The sequence below is a fragment of the Panthera uncia genome, chromosome B1 (assembly GCF_023721935.1).
Source record: "Panthera uncia isolate 11264 chromosome B1, Puncia_PCG_1.0, whole genome shotgun sequence".
NCBI lineage: Eukaryota > Metazoa > Chordata > Mammalia > Carnivora > Felidae > Panthera > Panthera uncia.
In genome coordinates, this window is record NC_064811.1 from 128638260 (window position 1) to 128659806 (window position 21547).

Genomic DNA, 21547 nt, shown 5'->3' on the forward strand with positions numbered 1-21547 from the left:
GCAGAACCTGGCTGGGATTCTGTCTCTCTCCCTCTCTCTCCTCCTCCCCAACTCATTCTCTTTCTCTCTCTCTCTCAAAATAAATAAACTTAAAAAAACCCTATAAAATCCTTTAGCCCTTAAATCTCAAACTTAAGCCACCCCTCATATTAAGAAATGTAAACCAAAACATCACTAACTCTGTTGTGACACAACAGAGAAAATGACTTCTGGTTAGTATGTTGCTAATAACAGTAGAATATCGATCATATTGGCCACACTTTTCCCCCTCCTATCACTTCCTGTAGGTAAGATATTTAAAGACTTGTTAAAATATGCACTCGTTTTTGGTAAGCACCAAGACAATATTCTACACATCTGTGCATTTGATTAGTGGTATATGTTTGTTTCAAGTGTCAGCACAGTCTGTCAGTTAATAGAGAATAGCTCAGAACTTGAATTCTGTGATTCTGTGATCTGGACCAGCTCCTTTATGATGTACAGCCTTCATGTCTGCAGAGAAGCAGGGGCTGAGGTGTCTGGGGTTGGCTCAGAAGTTCGCAAGGCCAGTGGAGTACATGGGGCTATCCACAGTCCAATGACTAAATGTGGCTAACATCTGAGTCGTGCCACAGTGCACATTTAGCTGGGGTCCAGGAAGATTGGTCCCAGGCACTGCTGTTCAGTGATGATGATGGAACTGAAAATAAGTCCTGCAGCTTCTCATAGCAATAGCAGGACAGAAAGAAAGAAAAAGAAAGAAAGAAAGAAAGAGGAAGGAAGGAAGGAAGGAAGGAAAAACAAAACAACCAAAACAGAAAACAACAGCAACAAAAACCACCCCAAAACCCTTGGATCCAGTTTGAGCCTCTGTGTAAAAACTAAAGGTGTGTGAACTTTAAACGTGTTTAAAATGTAAAAATTCATTGAAGTCAAAATTGCAGAAGCTTATAGAGTAATATACAGGCGTTTATTTGAAATATTCAGTCCAAGTCTGGCTGAGCACCTGCCAACCCTATCACTGATTTCATCCCAGCCCCACACTGTGTTCCAGGCTGCAGCTCTGATCTGAGGAGCTCAAGCAAGCAGACTCAGAGAACAGTTCCTTCAAGGTTAGCCAAACATAGTTTATGGTAAATGTACCTCCCAGGAAATTATACAAAAACATTTTGATGGAATTCTGCATGTGTCAAAACTCAATGTAATTAAATATAAAATTTACAATAAAGCATGTTTAGGAAACGGTGTAATTTTGATTTGTGTGCCTTTTATTGTTCCCATGCTGGTCATACCCAAATGTAGTTGACATGAACCATTTTATAGATGAGTTTCTTGGGAGATATAAGTAATGTTTGCCAGGAATTCAAAAAGCAATCCTGTAGGACCTCTAATAGCCTCTTTTGTCTCATCTCTTTTGATTTCTTCCTATTAATTTGTCTTCTGCTTGTAAGTTATTGTCTGTTTTTGCTCTGGGCTTCCCTGTGCTTTGTTCTTTGGATTTCTTATATTCTCTGGTTTCTATCTGCCCTCCCCTTTCTTTTTTATCGTGATATATACCACCTCCTCTCTTTTAACTTGTATGGGTAAATGTGAGCCTATAGCTTTTTAAAAAAATCTACTTGTATAAGTATTTAGAAATGCATAGCATTATTTGACAAGGGTCATTATAGTTGGAACCTATGAATCTGGAAGTCTAGGAAAATCGACTTGACCTTAAGATTCCAGGCAAAGAGAAGACAGGATTAGATTTGGGGACTCAATCACTTCTTATTATTTTAAGCAACAGAAAACGTCAATCATTTAGGTTGCCAAGAGTTTCATTATAGTCTGACTTACAGATGTGATTTGCATTAATATGTGTCTGTAAGTGAACACCAGTGGCTGAGATTTTACATAATATTACAAGTTTTAAGTTATCTGAGTTTTTCAGGTTTTATCTATGTTAAGTATAACCATAGTCTTGTTAATCTTAGTAACTACCCTCCTGGTTGCCTGGCTATGAGAAGCAAGGTATCTTAGAAAGCTCCATCCTGAATATTTCTGGGACCCGCACAGGAGGTAGTGGGGATTGTAAGCAAATCCTGATAATCATCATCGCTGTGGAGAATCTTAACAAGATTCCCCATTCCAGATCCTGCCATCTCCACAAAGGGGGCTGCTGAAATTGGAACTTTCCTTCCTGTGCAGCTTCCTGGAAAAGCAGCCCTGCCTAAATGCTGGTGAACTTGGAAACTCATGGCTCTGCAGCCAAGATACTTCCTGGTTGTATTTAAAGTACCAGGTTTTAACACCCGAAAAACAAATAACCCAGTGAAGAAATGGGCAGAAAACATGAATAGACACTTCTCTAAAGAAGACATCCGGATGGCCAACAAGCACATGAAAAGATGTTCAACGTCGCTCCTTATCAGGGAAATACAAATCAAAACCACACTCAGATATCACCTCACGCCAGTCAGAGTGGCCAAAATGAAGAAATCAGGAGACTATAGATGCTGGAGAGGATGTGGAGAAACGGGAACCCTCTTGCACTGTTGGTGGGAATGCAAATTGGTGCAGCTGCTCTGGAAAGCAGTGTGGAGGTTCCTCAGAAAATTAAAAATAGACCTACCCTATGACCCAGCAATAGCACTGCTAGGAATTTATCCAAGGGATACAGGAGTACTGATGCATAAGGGCACTTGTACCCCAATGTTTATAGCAGCACTCTCAACAATAGCCAAATTATGGAAAGAGCCTAAATGTCCATCAACTGATGAATGGATAAAGAAATTGTGGTTTATATACACAATGGAATATTACGTGGCAATGAGAAAAAATGAAATATGGCCTTTTGTAGCAACGTGGATGGAACTGGAGAGTGTGATGCTAAGTGAAGTAAGCCATACAGAGAAAGACAGATACCATATGGTTTCACTCTTATGTGGATCCTGAGAAACCTAACAGAAACCCACAGGGGAGGGGAAGGAAAAAAAAAAAAGAGATTAGAGTGGGAGAGAGCCAAAGCATAAGAGACTGTTAAAAACTGAGAACAAACTGAGGGTTGATGGGGGGTGGGAGGGAGGGCAGGGTGGGTGATGGGTATTGAGGAGGGCACCTTTTGGGATGAGCACTGGGTGTTGTATGGAAACCAGTTTGACAGTAAATTTCATATATTAAAAAATAAAATAAAATAAAATAAAATAAATAAAAAAAAAGAGTTTTTGTACTTGGAAAAAAAAATAAATAAAAAATAAAGTACCAGGTTTTAAATTATATTAACTTACTAGGGCTGCCATAGTAAAGTGCCACAAACCTGGTGGCTTACTCAACAGAAATGTATTGTCTCTCTGCTCTGGAGGCCAGAAGTCCAAGACCAAGGTGTCAGCCGGGTTGGTTCATTCTGAGGGCTGTGAGGAACAATCTGTTCCAGGCCTTTTGTGTGGCTTTGGGAGATTTGCTGGGAATCCTTGTTCCTTGGCTTGTAAATGCATCACATTCATCTCTGCCTTCACCTTCACGTCGTGTTCTCCATGCACACATGTCTGTGTCCCTTTTTCCTATTTCCCTTTTTTTATGGACACCAGTCACACTGGGTTTGGGACCCACCCAACCCAGCATGACCTCATTTTAACTAATTACATCTGCAAATAAGGTCGACTTTTTTTTTTTTTCCAAATAAGGTCACCTTCTGAACGTTAAGACTTCAACATATGAATATGGGTAGGGGGACGCAATTCAACCCACAAGTAAATATTTCTTTAAAGATTAAAGGTGCAAAGTATTTAGTGAAAGAGAGTCCAATATATGTCACAAATTCTCTTCAAATTCTTTTGTCTTCTGATTGCATTTCTCTCCTTCTTCATCTTTCTGTTTGTGGCAGATTGGAGAGAGTTTCTCCTTTACCCCTAGCCAACAAGAGAGAGGAATTAGGAATTAGTAATCTAGTGCTGGTTCTATATCCCAGATGGTAAAGACCAACTCATTTTCAACTAGCATGGTGGTTCTTAAAAAATGTTTATTTATTTTTTGAGAGAGAGAGAAAGAGAGAGAATGAGAGAGAGAGAGCGAGGGGGGGCAGAGAGAGAGGGTGACAGAGAATCCTAAGCAGGTTCCCCACTGTCAGCCCAGAGTCTGACTCACCAAAAAACCAGGAGTTGGCCACTTAACTGACTGAGCCACCTAGGCCCTGTAGCATGGTGGTATTTAATATAAACAGGATGAAGAAGAACAAAAATTCTGGGATGATTATTACTTGAGTCACTTAACAGGAGGTATATTCCTTCTCTACATGAAGCAAGTTTGTATTTTTTTGGAGGGAAAGTTAATACTCACTATGGTGAGGTGTGAGAAAACTGGATGCAGACCTTTCCAGTGGTGAGACAGCTGGAATTTAGTCCCCAGTCTCCTTCCCCTGCTCCGTTCACGATCTCAGGGCCTGTTCTTAGCACCTTCTCAGCTGGACAAGCTAGGCAAACAAACCAACAAACAAACAATCCTCCATCATCACTTGACCAAAGCTCGATATGCTGGCTTATACAATGCAAGAAGGGGCCGTGAGCTTGGTCTTACATCTACCTTATCAGGTCAGGATGGAATTTTCTGATGAAGAAAACTAGGGCCAATAGAGAACACAGACTGAATTTGGGCCATAAGAAGAGAATGGAGGAGGTCAAATGAAAAGGAAAAGAGGGGTAAGGAGAAAGATAGCATCCGTGTGGAATGCATGAGGCTACAGCTCTTGCTGGGAAGCCCCTCTTCCATGGCCATAGTTTTCTCTGGGTTTCAGAACCTTCTTTTGCTCCTTTGGGCTTCGGGGATATAATGGCTTCCTTCTGTGGCTAATTCCTAGGTGCTTCGCCATCCCTTACAGCTCTCCTAACACTGTCAACATCTTTGTTTAATGTCTCTTCATTAAACCCTCCATCCATCTGACAGGGCCATCCAGCTCCTGCCTGTGTTCAGGCCTCATCTCCCCAAGCTAGTTTTGAGTTTCCACGGGACAGAGATCAAGTCTTGCTCACCTTTGAATTTGCATAACGTTGAATGCAAAGCCTGTGGAAAACTCTACATGGATGGTGAAGGCAGGAAAGGAAGAAGGGTGGGTGTGGGTAGAAAGAAGAATCAGGAAAAGAGAAAGGGAGAAAGGGAAAATACCCAGGAAGGTGGAAGGATGGTGGAAAGGTGGTATAAAACAGCATGGAGACCGACTCAATTCTCCAGAATTGTATTCTATCAGGGTAAAGGGCAAATACCCAGGAAGAACTGGGGCCCAAGGTGCCATCTTGTTGGAGCCTGCGCAGATGAATCTTTCATATTTACTGCCTCATCTGCTTCCACATTCTGCAAAATTACTTTACTGCCATGTGGTGACCACATAATGCTAAAGGTGCAGTTTGAACTTCACCTTTTAAGTTAGAGGCCCAAGGAAGTTCTACTGAGAAGAGCCCGTTCAGTGCTGCACAGTCTCTAGCCCCAGCCACTGGGCTGCCCTGGGACAGCAGCCACAAGCCCTCTGACTGCACTCATTGTGCTCCTATGGTGTGCAGTGTATTATGAGACTTAGAGATAGGAAGACAGGAGAGTCCCTACCTTATTTATCTTGTATATCTTCCCTTTAGCACTAGGGACTTTTATGTGTGGTTCACTGCTCTATTCCCAACATCTACAGGAGGTCTTCGGCAAATAGTTTTTGGATGAATAAATGGTGGAAACACTGGACATTTCTTTACCTCCAGAGAGCAGGCTATATTTTGTTTTCTTGGTTCTTCAATGTGCCAGCCCCATGATATTTCCTAAACTACCCAGTGGCCAATCTGGCCCTATTTTGCCTTTGTTGTGATTCATTAAACGCATATATCTTCTGCTATTGGGTTAGCTTTCCAGTTTCATGATTAACATAGAAACAACAGGGAACAGTCTTCTGTTGAAACGAAAGAGCACCAAGACTATACCAAAAGAAAGAAAGTACAAAACTGTAAGACCTTCCTCAATACATATTTATGCTGTGCTTCGCTTTTCCTATCATTTTTTTTTGGGCTCTGGAGACCAGCTTCTTCCAGAAGGAGACCCAGGACAGGCACTTCATGTACCACAGCTCTGAAGTAGCTTGAGGAGAGTGGAGCATTCCAAATGTGTGGTTCCATTTTATGAAGAGACAGACTGATGTTAGTTAGGAAAGTGCTTTATTTTCTCCAGAGGTTATATTGAAATGTTTTTTGGCATTTCATTTAGTGATAATGAAAATGGCAAAAATAAATGTGCATTAGTCTATTTTATTTGAGATGGGATCAAAGATTCCTCCAACGTGCTGGACACACCATGGGCTTACCAGCAGAAAGAGCAAATGAATAAAAAGGAATCTGATGCAAATACCCAACCAGTATGTATGATCTGAGTTCCAGGAAGAGCCTTTCAAATCCCTTTAATTCTACTGTGCACCATTATTTGTGGAGGTTGCCAAGCTAAGGAAAATAAAATACAAAGCATCCACACTGAACTTTGAACACGCCCTTACATAATCATTTTTATTCCGCCAGCAATAAAACATCCTCACAGGACCCGGAGACCCACATTTCTAAGGACAATGCTTGACATTGATTGATTGCTTTCTAATGTATTTTCCAAGCTACCTGGTTGAATGTTCTCACCACAAATCTGGCTCAAAATCCAGCCAGTCCTTCTGAGTCATCCCTCATGACTATTCCCATTTGCACCCTGCTATTATTTCAGTTGGACTTTCTAATTCATCCTTTCGAGTTGATGGGATACTCTGTAAATGCTCCTTCTACCTGTTCCATTGACTCTGGATAGTGTCCTACAACTTTTGAGAGTAGAGACTGTGTATTTCTATCCCTAAATCTCACAGAACTCTGCATACAACAGGAGCACAATGAGTGCAGTTAGAGGGCATGTGGCTGCTGCCCCAAGGCAGCCCAGCTTGTCAGCATTGGGATGCTGTGCATCACCGAGTCAGCTTTTTCCAGAGGGGAATCAGCATTCAGAGGGGATGAGGGCCACTGAGGGGTGCACAGTTTTAGGGAAATCTCTGCCATCCATCCACAAAGAGGACATGGAAATAAAAAAAAGTGTGAAGTACTTATTAAGAACCTAACCAAGAACCAGACCTACCATCCACCTATCTGGTTGACATTCTATGGGTTAAGCAACAGTAGGGTATGGGGTTCTGAGGTCAAAGGCTTGTCCCAAGTTCTCACTTCTGGCTAGATGAACTTGGGTGAATCATTTAATTTTTCTAAACCACAGATTCATCATCTGCAAAAGGGAGAAAACATCTTCATGGCCCTCTGCCATGAAGCAGGGTTACAGTGAGAACCTAATAAATATTGAGTCTGCAGATTCTTTGCTCTCATCAGACCTCTGGCAATGCTTGGCAAACACAGATCACCAGGGACTTCCCTCAAGAACTTCTGATTCAGTAGATGAGAAATGGACCAAGAGTCCAATTCAATGGTTCTCACTCCAGGTTAAACATGAGGGTTACCTGGGAAGCTCCTAAAAAATGCAGATACCACAGGCCCATTCCAGACTAATTGGCATTAGGTGTTTTAAAAAAGCTCTCCAGGGTATTCTAATGTATAGACAGGTGGATAATCAACAGTCTAGTAAAGTCTATGCCACTGCGGGTGATTAAAATTACAAGCTGCTAAAAAGTTTCAACCACCCTCCTCTTAAATATCAGAGGCTTGGAACTCCCTTGCTTTGCCTGTAGCATGTGCTAAGGGAATGGGAAGTGGCATCCCCAGTGGCCAGGTAGACACAGGAAAACCTTTCCAGATAAGTAAGAATCTCTCCCATTTCTTTTAAAGGAGAAAGAATTGTCTTCCTCCCTCCATTATGTTATCATCCTCACAATGAGGAGTCCATCCTTTCGAGATACTCTAATCCTTCATACCTCAGTGTAATGACCCAAGCAACAGGAAATGCCCATGCTGCATGAGTATCTAAACATGAAGATAAGGAGGGTTTTGACACAAGAAAACCCTCCCGATGAAACTGTCACAGCACATTGGCTTACCTTTTGGTATCTTTAATTTGGAATAGAGGTCAACAGTATCCACTCTGAAAACAATTCCAAATTCAAGTCTCCTCGAGTCCCAGGTGTCAAGTGTAAACTTAATGAAGGAAGATAGGCACAGCCTACTGCCTATGATGCTGACCAAAAAGACTTGCTTGTAGACAGCAGTGTTTTCTTAAAAAATAAATAAATAAAAATAAAAAATAAACAACAACAACAACAAAAACAACCCCAAAACAGCACAAGAAAGATTGTAAAATGAGATCAAATTATTGTGTCAAGTTTTCTATCTAGATACAAATGTCAAACGTTGAGATTCCCCGCCCCCCATACCAGTTTGTCTCTTGAAATTCTCTTTATTTCATTTATTTTGTGATCTTTGCCAGATACATACATATATATATATATATATATATATATATATATATATATATATATATATGAAAATGTGAAACTTCGCCAGGGAGTGTGAAAGAAGGAAACTGATAACAAGGTCCCATGCTGGGGAGAAGTTTCTGAGAGCTGGGGAGGCTGGGAGGTGACTGAAGTACCCGCCTCGTGGCTCTGAAAAGCAAGTCTCCAGGAGTGAGCTGCACCAGGTGGCCAGCCTTCTCACCAAAACTTGTTTTGTTAACTAACTACAATGTAAATAATAAGCAGAAACTCCACCGTTAACCACTGGGACCATGTGACCCTCCAAGTCTCTTACACAGTTTAACTGGAACATCTTTCTACTCTTTGAACACATTTTTGAATGGTCTTATTTTCCTTTAGTAACTACCGCATTAAATAACCATGTAGGAGAAAGATTTTAATCTTGGCATCGCAGTTCTGTGAGACTTTATTTATACCCCCAGACCAGTTCCCATTTTTTTTTTTTACATTTAAAAAAGTGAGATAAGAAACATCTGATTTTTTGCAAAGAAGGGCAAGCATTCCACTTGGTTGTTTAAGAGCTGGTTTAAAAGGTCCCTCATAATGCATTTTCAATAAAATATTTATAAATGAAAACAGCTGATTTCTGTTGTTCAGGAAACAGAAGAGAAAAATAGAAACCATCATGTTTAGAAAAAAACATTATGAGAAACATTATGAGAAATCCTCAATTTCATTAAGACTCTAAGGTTCACCTCATTATTTGGAATATATTTTTTAAATGTTACAAGGAGTTCACATAGTAAACTATGCTACTTGCCTGAAAAATCTTACTGATGAGATAGGGAATTTGAAGGGACTCCATTTTAGAAAGGCTGCATTTCTGCTGTTTTTCTGCTAGGCCCCATCTATTCATGTTCTATGTTTTGTATTTGAGTAAAACTCAAAGAAGCTATGGTCCTACTCCAAGGGAGTAACAAGAAAGTCAATCTTTCTCTGAGTTTTGTCCTAGGCTCCAAACACTAACGGCTAATAAAGCCAGATCCTGACAGAACATTAACTTCAAAAAAGCCCCTACGGATGATGGCATAAATACCCTCTACCTTCAGTGATTTATCAAATAACACTTATTATTCACCTGTCACTGGCCTTTGATTGAACCCTACCCTGGATTCCTGAAAGAACGGGTATCCTGGACCTTTTTCCAATATAACCCTGTAAGGATGAAGAGACTCATTCTCCTTTCCTTTCTGAGGCTCCAGACACTCTGCAATACTTTTTCTGTCATTCATGTTATTCAATGAATTCTGCGTTTGCTTCCTCTGGCTTGAGTTTTATACCTATTGTGTCCCAAGCCAGCCCTCTTAGCTGGTCCTGTGGGACCCACTCTGGGTCCTATGAGATCTATTAATTTTGGATTATGCTGCTCTTATTTAAAAGCTATTCAAATTATTATTTTGTGACCCCACATTTCTTCATTTTTGATCATTGCTCTATAATTCTTTTCTTTCTCTTTGAGAGAGAGAGAGAGAGAAAGAGAGAGAGAGAGAGAGAGAGAGCGCATGAGTGAGAAGGAGAGAGAAAATCTCAAGCAGGCTCTGCACTCTCAGAACAGAGCCCAACACGGCGCTGGATCCTACAAACTGAGAGATCATGACCTGAGCTGAAATCAAGAGCCAGATACTTAACCAACTGAGCCACACAGGTGCCCCTTTTGCTCTATAATTCTTATTCATTTAGATGCTCCAGAAATGATTGTTCCTAGCATCTAAGGACACATTAACATGTGTTGTTTGTCATTGCTTAGTTTATTCCCTCCTTCTACTGACTCAGTAAATCCGCCAAGAATGAGTCAGAGCTAGCTGACTAGTTCACAGTTCTACATTAAAAGTAATGCCAAGATTTAGAAAACTCTATGAAAGACTGCTTTTAGAACAAATAATTTGATTTTTTAATTTCTTAGGTGAAAATTGGTTTTCCCTACAAAGCAACATTAGGCAAATCCAAATTAAATAAATTTACCTTAATTATATGACTATTTGTGAAGGAATCATTGTTGCTGTTTTGTATTATTTTAGATTAGCCTTAATAATGCCATTTTGTCATTTCCCTGTGTTCATACAGTCAGACTCAGGGTCCAGTACCTTTTCAGTTGGAACTTTTTGATTGTGCTAGAACACCATAGATACACAAGTATTCAGAAGGCACTTGATAAATCTTTGTTGACTAAATAGTTATCTCATTAGCTACTTTCAAGACTGTTTATATCTTTTCTTTCACTTCTCCACACTCTCCTCATGAGGTAGGTAGGGCAAGAATGACAATCTCCATTCTCAAGGATGCCCCACAGAGACAGAGGAACCAACCCTAGGCCTTCAAATACCAGCCCCCCCTCCCCCTCTTCCCCCCCTTCCCCCACCTCAGGGGATCTTTCTTGCTTTCCATTGTCCTCCCTCCACATCATTGGGCAACCTTGCCCCTCCCTTGGCCTCTTAGAGGAAATTGTCTGGAGACATTTTTGGTTGTAACAGTAGAAAGGGTACTACCTGCATCTAGTGGATAGAGGTCAGGAATGTTGCTAAACACCCTGCAATGCACGACAACCCCCTATAGTAAAGAATTATCTGGGGGCGCCTGGGTGGCTCAGTCGGTTAGGAGACCGACTTTGGCTCCGGTCATAATCTCGTGGTTCATGAGTTTGAGTCCCGTGTTGGGTTCTGTGCTGACGGCTGGGAGCCTGGAGCCTGCTTTGGATTCTGTGTCTCCCTCTCTCTGTCCCTCCCCCACTAGTGCTCTGTCTCTCTCTCTCAAAAATGAATAAATATTTAAAAAAGAAGAATTATCTGGCCCAAATGTCAATAGTGTTGCTGTTGAGAAACTGTGCTTAACATGTGCCTGAAATACCTTCAGTAGTTTCCAAAGGCAACGATACCTGAGGATCTCAGCTCAGTCGTGCTGAGTTGGAGCACTGGCTGGTTGGAAATGCAAGAACCCAGTGGCAGCCAAGGATCTGCCTCTTTCCTGGAGGTTGAAAGTCACTTGAAATATTAATGTATGAAGATTATTTCATTTCCGTTTTAAATGTTTTTTCCCTTAATTATAAAATAATACATGCTCCATGCATACATTTTACATTAATGACCATCTTTGGCCAAAGACAACCAAGATCAAACCTAGAGTAAAACAAAGTTAGATTTACTGATTTTACTGCAGCAAGGGAGGCAGGTGGGAATCGCTGCAATTAGGGTGTGTGTGGAGGGCTTGTTATAGGATTAAGCCTGTATTAGATGATGTGATGGCATGTGCTTTTGCTCTGGATTGGGTGCTGTCAGGAAGCGGGACAATGGAAATTCTTTGATTGGGTATCTTAGTAGTTTTTATCTAGGAGGTGGAAGAAGACTGGGCTAATGCTATAATTGGCAAAGAAGCTGCAGTCACCCATGTTTGGCTGTTTGTGGTTTGCTCAGTGTTTCTGTTTTTGTCTGTGCTTACATGTGTTTACAGAATGGTCTACTGTTTCCCTTACAGTATCACAGTCCGGGATGAAGGTGTGAAATTGTTTACGCTCCTCAGGAGAACACCGTGGTTATTAGAGCCAGTACAGCTCCCAGTCGATAAATGTCAGGGGCTACTTTTTTCTCTCACTTGGAACCCATGGGGGAAAAAAAAAACCCACAAAGGAAAAAAACAACAAATAAATAAACCAGAAATACCTGTAATCACGCTGTTCTGAGATAAGCAAATTAAAATTTTTATTGTAAAGTTTTTCAGGATTTTTCCCAGGCGAGTAACTGTTATCAAAATAATAGTGACGTTTGTCAAAGTTTTGTAGCTTAGTTTTTTACTTAGATATCAGGAACATTTTTCTCATGTTGATAAATGTTTTCCTACAGCAGTGTTTTTCTATTGGCTGCAAAATGTTTCATGAGATTAAGGACCTATAATATGTAATTCCATATTGTTAAACATTAAATTTTACTATTATAAATAATGGTGGAACAGATATCCTTCATAGCATCTGATAATTTCCTTAGAATAAATTTCTAAAAGTATGACTGGTGTGTCAAAGAACAGCTATAATTTCAAGGACTGATAATGTTGATATAATCATGTTTTAGAATGGAGCCTCTGTCTGTCAATCAGAAGAAAATCCTAAGAGCTGGGTTAAGGGGATTATCATGGAGGTCTTCTTTGACAAGGTTTTGTCTTTTAATTCAGAGTTCAGAAAATGACAAATGACAATAAAGGTAAAGTTACGTAATTAGAGAAAATCTCATTGGTAACTTAATGAGGGACTTCAGGAGAAAGCTAATTTTCACCATGTGAGAGGTGCCTGCAATTTTTGGTTTCTTATAGAAAAATCAAACTTACAAATCAGGATGTCTTCTTCCCTTACCCACGGAGTGGCAAATTAACTACTTTTCTGTCTATGTGACAGAGGAGAGGGTGTCTTTGATTCAAAGCAGAGTGGAATGAGCGACTTGATTCATCAGAAATAGTAAGGGTACATGTTGGATGAGGTTGGATGAAGACTGGGAAACTGAATGGGAGGGTGAAGTTTTGAGTTTTCCTGTGTAATTCCTATGTTTCTTTTCTTTCTGTTTGTGAGTTGTATTGGATAGTAGCTTCAGCACAAAACTGAATAGCAGCTAGTGGCAACTAAAAGCATCTTGTTCCTTATTTAATGGAACTGGATTTACAGTTTTATAACGGAGTATGTTGTCTGATGCAAGTTTTTGACAAAAATCATTTTTCCAGATTAATGACATTTCCTTTTATTCCCAAGAATTCTTAGAAATTCTTACCAAGAATTTCCATCATGAATGAGTATATGTTGAAATTTATCGATTTTTTCACATCAAACTTTTTTCCATTCATCTGTTACTGTCATGTAAGAAATTAGTAGGTTGTCTGATACTCAGCTTTTGTTACACCTTTGAACTAACCTCTACTTGGTCATGATAAAATTCTACTAAACTCAGCTAATTTTTGCATCTGTATTCATAAATAAACTTAGACTATAATTGTATTACCATTTCTAATTTGGGGATCAACTAGCCTTTTAAAAAGATTGGACACCTTTCATTTTCAATTCTTTAAAAGAGTTTTACAAAATGCAGATTTATCTGCTTCTACAGATTTGTTAGAACTTACTTCTAGAACAATTTCTTTCCACTTTCCCACCCCACTGTCACTCTGGCTAAAAGGAAAATTGATTAGTCAATTTCTTTAATGGTTACTGATTTTATTAGTTTTTCTATTTTTTCTTGAGACAATTTTGGTAATAGATATTTTTATGAGATATTATCTAAGTTTTAAAAAATGAATTAGAATGTATATTGCATTTGATATTTTCTCATGAGTTTTAAAGTTTTCTATTGTTTCCATAGTTACATTTCCTCTCTTTCCTGATAATGTTTATTCATGCATGTTCACATTATTTTTCTTACTGGCCTTGCTAGAGATTTGTGTATTTTATTAGATTTTTCCAAAAGCTAGCTTTTTATGTCCTCAATTCTCTGTTTCTTTTTTTCTTATTTATTAATATTTGCTCACATCTTTATTTTTTTTCTTTCACCTACTCTTATAGGCTTATTTTTATTTTCATTTTTTAGGTGCTAAGGTTTCATGCGTTCATTTACAGTTCTGATTTTGAAAAATTATATCAGTACCATTTCAGCTGCTTTCTATAAATTTTCATGTGAAATAATTTCATTAGCATCTTATTCTAAATAATTTACATTGTGATTCCTCTTTATCTCATGAGTAAGTTAAGGTTTGGAGTTTGAATTTCCTAACATGAGAGTTTTTAAATTATCTTTTTATTTGATTTACAATTTAATTAATTTTTGGATGGCCTGTATGTTGCTGAATCTTTAAAATTTGTTTAGGTATCTTTTGTGACCTAGAATATGGTCAATACTGCAAATGTATCTATTAGCTCAAGCTTATTATTTTTCTTGTTTAGATTTTAAGTCCTTGCTAATTTTTTTCTCTGCTCAATCTATTTATTATCTTACTGAGATATCTCAAAATATCCTGCTATGATTGTGGATTTTTCCTTTATATCCTTGATTTCAGTGCCTCTGTGTTCTGGGTGAAGTCCTTAGTTCTATCTTTCAGTTCTCTAAACCATTCTTCATCCACTTCTCATCTAGTATATATATATTTTTATTTCATATATACTGCATTTTTATTTCTAAGATTCTGCATTTATTTTTGTTGTTGATTTATTCTTCCTTAATTTTTATCTCTCTGAGTTTTTAAACATATTTCTATTAATATTTTATCAGACTATTCTATAAAATTAGCTTCATCTTGGGGTGCCTGGGTGGCTCAGTCGGTTAAGCATCTGACTTCAGCTCAGGTCATGATCTCACGGTTTGGTTCGTGCTTAACTTGTCTCTTCCAAAGTTACTCTCCAAGCAGTCAGTGAATACTCATCACTTAGCACACTGTTTCATTTCTGTTCAGGAACAAATGCTACATCCCAAATACGCAAAAACATAAAAGATCATCCCCGACCTCAAGAGATTCACATCTAGTCAGAGATAAGTTAGAAGACTACAGAGGGCAGTGAGGATTAATCAAAACAACATAGATCTCCTAGAATATAATAGGTATTAGGTATTTATTTCTTACATTTCTACTTTCTCCATGAATCATAGGTAAGGAGGCAAGTGAAATAATGAAAATATCTTAGACTTTTGAGTGTAATGGACAAAGATTAGATGCTCAGCTTTGCCTACTATTTTAAGGACCGTGGAAAAAAAATTTCAACTCTCAAAGCCTCAATATTTTTATCTCTAAAATGGAAATAGTTGTATTTGTTGCTATGTTGCAATTTATAGTTGCAAATTAAACAAAAGGACCTTGTTTCTCCTCTCATGAGACTTTCAGTTACTAGAAAAGATAGACATTGAGTAAGCTCAGAGTGCTCTGAGGTATGGTGGAGAAGCGCTACAGGAATAAGGATAAAGCGCTGCCTAACTTGTGCGTGCAGTCTGCAAAGGCTAGAGTCATGGAGGAAATAGCATTTCAGCTGAGACCCAGAGGATGGAGTTGTTTAGGCTAAAGGAGTTTGCAGGTAGGAGAAAAACACGTGTGAATCCTCTGGAGCAGGAAGAAGTAGGATGTGTGAAGACCTGAAAGAAGCCCAGTATATCTGCAGGAGGGAACAAGAGGGGGAGGGGCAAGATGAGACCCCTCCAAGCCCTGAGCCCCTGCTCTTGTGTGTGTGTGTGTGTGTGTGTGTGTGTGTGTGTTTTAACCTTTAACATAACAGAAAGCCATTGAAGATTTTTTTACTCATTATCCATTTATTTGTTTAATTTTCCATATTTTTTTAAATTTAATTTTTTAGTTAGTTAACATGCAAAGCAATATTGGTTTCCAGAGTAGAATTTAGTGATTCATCACTTACAAACAACACCCAGTGCTAATCACAAGTGCCCTCCTTAGTACCCATCACCCATCTAGCCCATCACCCACTCACCTCACTCTGTCAACCCATAGTTTGTTCTCTATCATTTATCTCTAGTAGTTTGTTTCCCTCTCTTCTCTATTCCCCGCCCCTTCCTATATGTTCATCTGTTTTGTTTCTTAAATTCCACATATGAGTGAAGTCATATGGTATTTGCCTTTCTCTGACTGAGGCTTATTTCACTTAGCATAATATACTCTAGCTCTATTCACATCATGGCAAATGGCAAGATTTCATTCTTTTTATGGCTGAGTAATATTCCATTGTGTATATATACCACATCTTCTTTCTCCATTCAGCAGTCGATGGAGATTTGGGCTCTCTCCATACTTTGTCTATTGCTGATAATGCTGCTATAAACATTGGGATGCATGTACTCCTTCAAATCTGTATTTTTGTATCCTTTAGGTAAATATCTAATAGTGCAATTGCTGGATTGTAGAGAAGTTCTATTTTTAGTTTCTTGAGGAACCTCCATACTGTCTTCCAGAGTGACTGTAACAGTTTGCATTTCCACCAATAGTGCAAGAGTGTTCCCCTTTCTCCACATTCTTGCCAACACCAGTTGTTTCTTGTGTTGTTAATCTTAGCCATTCTGACAGGTATGAGGTAATATCTCATCATGGTTTTGATTTTTTATTTCCCTGATGATGAGTGTATTCAGCATCTTTTCATGTGTCTGTTAGCCATCTGGATGTCTTTGGAGAAATGTCTGTTCATGCCTTCTGCCCGTTTCTCAACTGGATTATTTGTTTTTTGGGTGTCGAGTTTGATAAGTTCTTTATAGATTTTGGATACTAACTCTTTATCAGATATGTCATTTGCAAATATCTTCTCCCTATTCCATAGGCTGCCTTTTAGTTTTGTTGATTGTTTCCTTTGCAGTGAAGAAGCTTTTTGTCTTGATGAAGTCCCTATAGTTCATGTTTGCTTTTGTTTCCCTTGCCTGCAGCGATGTGTCTAGTAAGAAGTTGCTCTAGCTGAGGTCATAGAGGTTACTGGCTGTGTTCTCTAGGATTTTGATGGTTTCCTGTCTCACATTTAGGTCTTTCATCCATCTCGAATGTATAGTGTAGGAAAGTGGTCCACTTTTATTTTTCTGCATGTCGCTTCCAGTTTTCCCAATACCATTTATTGAAGAGTCTGTCTTTTTTCCATTGGAGATTCCTTCATGCTTTGTCAAAGGTTAGATGACCATATAGTTGTGGGTCCATTACTGAGTTTTCTGTTCTGTTCCATTGATCTATGTGTCTGTTTTTGTGCCAGTACTATACTGTCTTTATGACTGCAGCTTTGTAATACAGCTTGAAATCCAGAATTGTGATCTCCAGTTTGTTTTTCTTTTTCAGGATTTCTTTGGCTATTCAGGGTCTTTTGTAGTTCCATACAAATTTTAGGATTGTTTGTTCTAGCTGTGCAAAAAATGCTGGTGGAATTTTGATAGGGATTACATTAAACGTATAGATTGCTTTGGGTAGTTTAGGCATTTTAACAATGTTTGTTCTTCCAATTCATGAGCATGGAATGCTTTTCCACTTCTTTGTGTCCTCTTCAATTTTTTTCATAAGTGTTCTATAGTTTTCAGAGTATAGATCTTTTCCCTCTTTAGGTAGATTTATTCGTAGGTATCTTAGTGGTTTTTGGTACAATTACAAGTGGGATCGATTCCTTAATTTCTTTTTCTGATGCTTCATTATTAGTGTATAGAAATGCAACAGATTTCTGCATGTTGATTTTATAGCCTGAAACTTTGCAGAATTAATGTATCAGTTCTAGCAATTCTTTGGTGGAGTTCTTTCAGGATTTACATTGAATATCATGTCATCTGCAAATAGTGAAAGTTTGACTTCTTCCTTGCTGATTTGGTTGCATTTTATTTCTTTTTGTTGTCTGATTGCTGAGGCTAAGACTTCTAGTACTGTGTTAGATAGTGATGGTGAGAGAGGACATCCTTGTCTTGTTCTTGACTGTAGGGGAAAGGCTCTCAGTGTTCCCCCCCTGAGGATGGTATTAGCTATGGGTCTTTCGTATATGGCCTTTATGATGTTGAGGTACGTTCCATCTATCCCTCCTTTGTTGAGGGTTTTTATCAAGAATTGATGCTGTATTTTGTCAAATGCTTTTTCTGCATCTATCGACAGGATCATATGGTTCTTATACTTTATTTTATTAACGTGGTGTATCATATTGATTGATTTGTGAATATTGAACCAGCCCTGCAGCCCAGGAATAAATCCCACTTTATCATGGTGAATAATTCTTTTAATGTATTGTTGGATTCAATTTGCAAGTATCTTGTTGAGAATTTTTGCATCCATGTTCATCATCAGGGATGCTGGCCTGTAATTCTCCTTTTTAGTGGAGTCTTTGTCTGATTTTGGAATCAAGGTAATGCTGGCTTTGTAGAATGAGTTTGGAAGTTTCCTTCTATTTTTATTTTTTTGGAACAGTTTGAGAAGAATTTGTATTAACTCTTCTTTAAATGTCTGCTGGAATTCTCCTGGGAGGCTATTTGGCCCAGGACTCTTGTTTATTGGGAGATTTTTGATTACTGATTCAATTTCTTTGCTGGTTATAGGTCTGTTCAAATTTCCTATTTCACCCTGTTTCAGTTTTGGTAGTTTGTGAGTTTCTAGTGATTTTCCCATTTCTTCCATATTGCCCACTTCGTTGACATATAATTTTTCATAATATTCTCTTACAATTGTTCGTATTTCTATAGTGTTGGTAGTGATCTCTCCTCTTTCGTTCATGATTTTATCAATTTGGGTGCTTTTTCTTTTAGTTTTGATAAGTCTGGCTAAGGGTTTATCAATTTCGCTAATTCTTTCAAAGAAACAGCTCTTAGTTTCATTGATCTGTTCTACTGGTTTTGTTGTTGTTTGTTTGTTCTTTGTTTCTGTATCATTTAATTCTGCTCTAATCTTCATTATTTCCCTTTTCCTGGCTTTAGGCTTTATTTGCTGTTCCTTTCTAGCTCCTTTAGGCTTAACTGGTGAATGTTATGCTCATATTTGTGAGTCCAATCTGTTGGTTGATAAAATGAAAAGAAGACAGTGGAGAGGGAGCCAGGAGATTAGTTGGGAGGTTGTTACAGTAGCCAGGGAAGAGATGACAATGGCTGAGGCCAGAGCCAGGATATTAAACAGAAAGATTTGAAAGAAGTGAGTGATGTTGAAGAGGCCAAGTCAACTGGACTTGATGTTGAGTGGAAGCAGGAGTTGAGAGAAAGAATGCAAGTGAAATCCCTCTGCCAAGCATCCGTTCCCACCAGGAGTCCTAAGCATTGGTATTTGTGGCTGCTCAGTACTGCATCCTCTGCAGGTTGGATTCTTAGCACCATGCACATAAGGAGAAATACTAGAGAACCAATTAGTAGGAAGATGGCCCATCTGTTGAGCCAAAGAGAGGTTTTATGGGCTAAATTTTTCATAAATTATGGTCAAGTACAACTGCCCATGACTAAAGTTTCTGCTCCTTTCCCTCCATTCCTCCACATCATAAATTTCATGAATTGAGATTAAAAAAAAGATCATTAAAAATTGTCCCATATATACTTTCCTAGTGGATGACAAGAGACATACCTTTACTATACTTTTATTTAATAAGTTGGTTTGTTTAATATTCTGGGCTCGAAAAAAGTTGTCATTTCTTTAATTACTGCCCATTGAATGTCAAGTTCACCATGCTTATTAAATAGTAATTTACAATCACCTGCATTTACCTGATTGAAAAGCTCCAAGTGGGAAAAGTGAGATGTCTGTTCATACAGTGACTTCATATCACTCTGCTTCTTCTATAGAATGTTCTGAAGGCCTTTTTTCCTCCATTCATCTTTCATGGACACTTAGGTATTTTCCATGCCTTGGCTATTGTAAATAATCCTGCAATGAACATGGAAGTGCACATACATCTTTGAGATAGTGATTTAATTTCTTTCTGATATATACCCAGAAGTTGAATTGCTGTATCATATGAGTGTTTTATTTTTAATTTTTAGAGGGAACTCCATGCTATTTTCTGTAGTGGCTGTATCACTTTATATTCCCACCAACAGTGTACAAGGCATCTTTTTTCTTCGTGTTCTCACCAACACTTACTATCTATTGTCTTTTTGATAATAGCCTTTTTAACAGGAATAAAGCGAAAGCTCTTCGAGGTTTTGGTTTCCATTTTCCAGATGATTAATGATATTGAACACTTTTTGTGTATCTGTTGGTCATTTGCATATCTTCTTTGGAAAAGTTTCTCTTCAGGACCATTGCCCATTTTTTAATTGGATTATTATTTTTTTATTATTGCGTTGTATAAGTTCCTTATATATTTTTATATTAACCCATTATCAGATGTATGGTTTCAAATATTTTCTCCCATTCTGTAGGTGGCTTTTTCATTTTATTGATCATGTCTTTTGATACGCAGAAGTCTTTTAGTTTGATATAGTCCCCCTTGGCTATTTTTGCTTTTGTTGCTTGTGCTTTTGGTGTCATATCTAAAAAATCATCGTCAAGACCAGTATCAAGGATATTTTTTCTGTTTTCTTCTAGTAGTTTTATTGTTTCAGGTCTTACATGTAATTCTTTAATTCACTGAGTTAATTTTTGTGAGTGGTGTAAGACAGGGGTTCATTGTCATACTTTTGTGTGTGAATATCCAACTTTCCCAGAACATTTTATTGAAGAAACTGTATTTTCCCCAGTAGGTATTCTTGGCTTCCTTGTCAAATATTAGTTGACCATATATGCATGGGTTTATTTCTGAGCTGTTGATTCTGTTCTATTGCTCTGTGTGTCTGTTTTTATGCCAACACTATACTGCTTTGATTACTATAGCCTAATATATAGATTGAAATCAGGACATGTGATCCCTCCAGCTTTGTTCTTCTTTCTCAAGACTGCTTTAGCTTCTGAGTCAGGGATGGATTAAATAGGTGATGGGGATTAAGGAGTATACTTGTCATGATGAACAGACGGTGATATATGGAACTGTTGAGTTACAATATTAAACACCTGAAACTACTATAACACTGTATGTTAACTAACTGGAATTAAAATAAAACTTTAAAAAAGATTGTTTTGGCTATTCTGGGTCTTATGGTTCCATATGAATCTTTTTTTTCTATTTTTATACAAATGTGCCATTGGAATGCCATTGCACTGAATTTATAGATGGCCTTGGGGAGTATGGACATTTTAATGATTCTTCTTATCCATAAACATGAGATATCTTTCATTTATTTGTGTCCTCTTTAACTTCTTTCATCAATGTCTGATGGTTTTCAGTGTACAGATCTTTCATCTCTTTGGTTAAATTTACTAGTAAGTATTTTAGTGTTTTTGATTCTATTGTGAATGGGATTAATTTTTTTTAGATAGTTCATTAGTAGTGTTTTGAAATGCAACTGGCTTTTGTATGTTGATTTTGAATCAAGATTTCAATCAAATTTTCAAAATTTCAATATAGATTCTAGAATCTCAGGGATGAAAGTCACTTGATTATGGTGTATAATCTTTTGAATGTATTGCTGAATTTGTTTTGCTAGTATTTTGTTGAGAATTTTAACATCTATTTTTGTCAGAGATATTGGCCTGTAGTTTTCTTATAGTGCCTTATCTAGTTTTGTTTTCAGGGTAGTGTTAGCCTTGCTAACTAAGTTTGAGAGTGTTATCTTCCTCTTCAATTTTTTTGGAAGG